The sequence below is a fragment of the Lygodium microphyllum genome, chromosome 13, assembly GCF_053477565.2.
Source record: "Lygodium microphyllum isolate KBCC chromosome 13, Lygodium_microphyllum_v1.1.10, whole genome shotgun sequence".
NCBI classification, from domain to species: Eukaryota; Viridiplantae; Streptophyta; class Polypodiopsida; order Schizaeales; family Lygodiaceae; genus Lygodium; species Lygodium microphyllum.
Window position 1 is genome coordinate 47,321,232 of NC_141147.1, and position 5,169 is coordinate 47,326,400.

A 5,169-nucleotide genomic window follows, 5' to 3' on the forward strand; every position below is an offset into this window, starting at 1 on the left:
TTGTGATTTGATCATAAGGGAATGGCCAAATTCCTCGGAATGAGATTGGCAGAAACCCTGATTGTCTGCCTGACCCTAACCAAGGGGGTTGTTAACCGCGTCGGGTAGGTGGACCGAACCCACCGCGAGAGGTCTCTCCGTTGAGCGCTACTTGGAGCAGGAGGATGCTTGGGTGCCAGGGGGGCTCTGGCCGTAAATCCCTCGCCTTCTGGGCCCTGCACAAGAGGCCAACGTGACTCGGGATTGGATCTCGAGGCCCGCATACTAGTCTATGGGTGGAATCTTGGATTGGTAATCCCTGTGGATTGCTGGATAGCCTTCGGGCGGATTATGGATAAGCCTACGGGCTGGACTTTATAAATGTATTTCAAAGATAAATATGATAACCTATTGAAAAGGAACTTGTTTGACATTGCTTTTCTATGTCAAGTTCTATGATTACATGAAGGAACCGGTGCCTAACGGGCTAATTAAGGAAGTTGATTGATGCATGTCCAACTAAATGTGGTAGGTAATTAGATAACTAAAACAACCTGAGGAAAGTGCGGTGAATGTGGCCATGGGTCCGTCCTACGGATGCGTGGTCCCGGTTGGCCAGGAACTTTTCTCAATCATGATGGACAGAAAGAAGATCGTTTCAAAGGATACGAACAGCAAGGGCGCTGACCTAGAGTCTAAGTTATAATAATCCCAATTTATGCTGTTTTAGGGAAACGGAATGGGACTATGCCTTATGGCAGAGAGGTCGATCCTTGTATCCCTCTCGTTTCCCATTCTCCTTGAACCAAGTGCAGCATGAATCCACTTCGGCCTTGGCGTTTCTGCGTAAAGTAGTTCGCTCAGGTTCGACGCTAGTTGCCGTTTAGAAAATGACCATTAGGGAAAACCCTGATTCAGATCAGTCCTAAGTGGGAACGGCCAGAATACTTCCACTACGTGGCAGACGCGGAAAGTTCTAGATCGCAAGCCCCGTGACATTCCATAGGAGTGCTGAGCAGAGCTTTCTAGACCTCCTTTCCGATGGACTACTAAGACGTGTCCTAAAGGAAACAGGTGGAGACGTTACATGGATTAACAAGGAACACACTAAGAGGAGTTAACCTAAAAATGAATCCACTAAAAAAATAGGAGTACAACCCTAGGAATTGGACAAGGGACCTAGAAAACCAGGGACAAAGGCATAAAGGGGACCAAACCATCACATCGCCAAGCAAAGAAAAGGCTCAGCAAGGTTAGGGATATGTCTCTAGCTAACTTAGTTGACTTCATAGACACACTAGTGAGTCAAGAGAGGCAAATACTATGGCAGGCACTAGCTTGAATGAGAATAGTCTAGACCTTGACCTTGACCTTAGTATGGCTGAGCACCCTAACTACATCTGATGACTTGTCACACAATAAGACCAATTGACAAGGATATCGCATCATGGAAGATCAGTTGGGGCAGCAGACATCATAGTTGACCTTGAGAAATACAGAACACTGGCAAGGATGGCATTGCAACACATGGCAAAGTTATGGTTAGGAGTAAAGGGCTTAGAGGTTGTGTCATGAGAGAGAGCTAAATAAGTTCACAAGATCCTAGCCATATTGCGTACGAATAGAATGCGAGGCAATGTCGATAGGGAGAGATTTTTGAAATTTGATCTTACACTAAGCGAGCTACTCACCAAGAGATTGCTAGATGCTATTAGTGTTGAGCAGAGTGGGGCAGCCTTGGTGGCATCATTGCTAGCTAAGAGTTACCCCAAATGCTAGGAGCCAAATGAAAATACCCGTAGTTGCAAAGCAACTTGATTAGTAATAGTAGGTACAAAATGACCCCTCACAGTTTTAGCAAGTATGTGAGGCTAATAACCTCACCAACCTTGCTCATCAAGCACATGCATTTGATCTTTACTTAGGAGACAAGGGACAGGACTTGGTTCACCAGTCTAGACAATGTTGAACATAATGACTTCACCCAGCTGAAGGATCTCTTCATCAAGAGATTCTTGGAGGTAGAATACTCTGTTAACCTCACTGCTAAGCTGATGAATGTCAATTAGAAAGATAAAGAGGACATATGAGACTGCATCACCCATGTGAGAAGTCTTTAAAAGAGGATACCTATAGCTGAATGACCCAATGAGAGAGTAGTCTCTACTATGTTCATTAACAGGATCTGCAACAAAGAGCTCTATAAGGCCCTAAAAAGCAACTTGAACATGTAGAGGGATGTGCTCATGAGTGTCTTTGAGGAATCCATATGGGTAGATAACTTGCTTAGGGAGAGAAGCTCTCGAAAAGCACAATAAGGTAGCATTGCAATTAGGACCATCGAGAGAGTTGCAGCAACTAGTGAACGAGCAATCTCTAGGGAACATGAGAAAGGGAAGATGTGTTTGCATGCTATTTAGACAAAATGAAGGGAATAGATCTAAGTATCATGACTTATAACATTCCCATGACCCGTGACACAACACTAGTCAAGCAATGACCATATGCAATGAATCCTAAGCATGCACACACCATAAAGTAGGAGATTGATAAGCTATTGAAGGTAGGATTCATTTACTAGATAGAGCATACGGAGTGGGTATGACCCATAGTCGAAGTCATGAAAAAGAATGGGAAGATTTGAGTGTGCGTGAACTATAAGAAGGTTAATGCAGCCACCAAGTGAGACAATTTCCTACTACCATATACGAAACACATGCTAGAGAGAGTGGCAAGAAAGGTAGCCTATAGCTTTCTAGATGGCTTCTCAGGCTATGACCAAGTGCAAGTGCATCTAGGGACGATAGGCACAAGATGACATTTTCCATTGAATGGGGGGTGTTTGCCTACATAGTCATGTCATTTGGACTTATGAATGCTCTTGCTACCTTTAAGCACCTCATGTGTGCCATGTTAGCTATATATAGTATGTCTATATATAGCGCTTAATGTTAGCTATATATAGTATGCCTATATATAGCACCCTAGGTCCCCTCTATATATTCCTATCATGTGTGCTCAATTGACACACTTCTGGGGTTACACTTCCGGTGTCTCATATCTCTCTTCTCTCCTCTCTTTCTTTTGTCTCTCGTCTTCCTCGCAGTTTTTAACATGCCCTTTTCAACGACATGCTCAAGAAATGGTTAGAATCCTTTGTCGATGACCTATGTGTCCACACCAGCTGGGAAGAGTACTTGGAAAAGTTGTGAATAGTCTTTGAACGATGTCGACAATACGGTCTCTCATTAATTCTTAAAGTGCCAATCTTGGGTAAAGCATGGTCGCATCTTAGGGCACATCGTGTCAAAGAATGGGATAGCCACAAACCTTTCTAAAGTCAAGGTGATTGCATTGATTGCTAGACCTTTGTACAAGCTACTGATAGTGTTCGAGTGACCCAAGAATGTCAAAATGCCTATGAAAGGCTTAAACAGGCTCTAACTTTAGCTCCTATCTTAAGAGCCCTATATTGGTCCATTACCTTTCACGTTGTCAAAGAGATCGCGTAAGGGCTGCAGAACACGGGGTTCAAGGTACAGCAAGAAATGAGGCTAACAAGAAGAACTCAAATGTTGGATGTCATCAAAAGCAAAGAACTATATTGCCTATTCCGATCTCCTCCTCGATTACTCAATGGCCAACACCTAGAATCCTTGGCACTAACAGAATATTCAGTGTCTTTGAAAGCTAATAGTTGCTATATCAGATATTGATCTTTCCCATAATTTCCATGTAAGCTTCCTATACACAATCATAATACCTGAAACGTGTATTTCAATTGCCTGTACCTCAAACTCCTAAATAGAGTCAATCTATTAAGCTTTGTTCAGAAGTTAAGCGTTCTCTCACAAACATACACCCCATTATACATTCTTTTGATTCAAGTCTGCTTTGAGTTGCTCAAGACCTGATGTGACAAGCTACAGCAAAAAGCCTCACAGTTCTTATAAGCAGAAGTACAGAACCAAAAGCTGTTGAGCAACTTATACAATAAAAGGAATGGAGAGTTGAGTGGAAAGAGCGCAGTTTTATATGACATCCAGAAACTGCAATGCAACCTGCAAACTCGAATGTTGCTGGTTTAGAATCTTCAGTTGAATCAGGCCTTGTCATCATGGTATTCCCATGAGGTAAGCTTGGGTGACTTTCCTTTACGGCAGTTCTTAACATACCTATCATTAACTGCAGGCCTTTCCTTCTCTGTGGCACTTGATAACATAAACAAGATGCTGATGCAAACAGAATTTACGGTCATTGCAGGGAACCAAGAATCATACAGATTATCAAGACAAATGCGCCCATTGCTGTATATATGGGGTGAATTGGAGGATTGCCTGTGAAGACAACTTGAGGAGAATCCAATGGATACTTCTCAGGGAACTCAATAAGCAATTGGAACTGCTCGCCTTCATAGAATGTACCAACAGCACCTGAGATTTCTATGGTCCATCTCTGCAAGTCATCTGTCGAGTTAAGCCTGAATCTCGCGGGAGGGTTGTTCTGTCAGTCTGTTCTTTCCCTTTGCAAATGATTGATGGCGACTTTTCCAAGGCTCTGAGACGAGGGGAGCTCATGTTGCGCTCGCTTGACCTTGGCAACATGTGATTATCATCTTTGCCTCTTCTTTCTCTACCAGCGCAAGAGTCAGGCAGAGTCTTTCACCTCCTTTGATGCCTGCAGATCCTCGTTGATGCCTGTTGAAGTTCTTCCTATCAGAACTTGTTTCTGCATAACCCAAAGCATGACCGGCAACAGCAAGGATCTCCACATCCGTCTTGCGGGACAGACCAGCTCTTATAATGAACGAGAACATGACTCATCCATGACAACTTGAAGATAGAAGCAGAAAAATTCAAATCTCTTCCTCCATGAATTCATCAACCACAGCAGCCAGGTAGACGGTGCTGGGCTCGTGCTCCCTCCCACTAATACTGGCGCTACCAGTGCTGGTGCAAGCCGTCATGAATTTGCGGTGGGCATGGGCTGCACCCTCGCTGTTTCAGATTGACCACGCATGGTATGGGTGCGTACTTAAGAGTGTAGAGGGTGAAGAAGATAGAGGCCGCGAAGTTCAACCTCTTGGCTTACATCTCCACCAAAGAATGCATACTGTGAAGCATCAAATCGTTCATCATCAGATTGAAATCTCCAGGCACGGAGAAAACGTCCTGGATGCTGATTTCGAAC

General features: G+C 43.8%; 1 pseudogene; it reads right to left on the reverse strand.

Moving 5' to 3' along the window:
* Positions 1 to 4,081: 4,081 nt before the first annotated feature.
* LOC148026594 (ubiquitin-conjugating enzyme 15 pseudogene) lies at positions 4,082 to 4,795 on the reverse strand (annotated as a pseudogene).
* Positions 4,796 to 5,169: the final 374 nt, after the last annotated feature.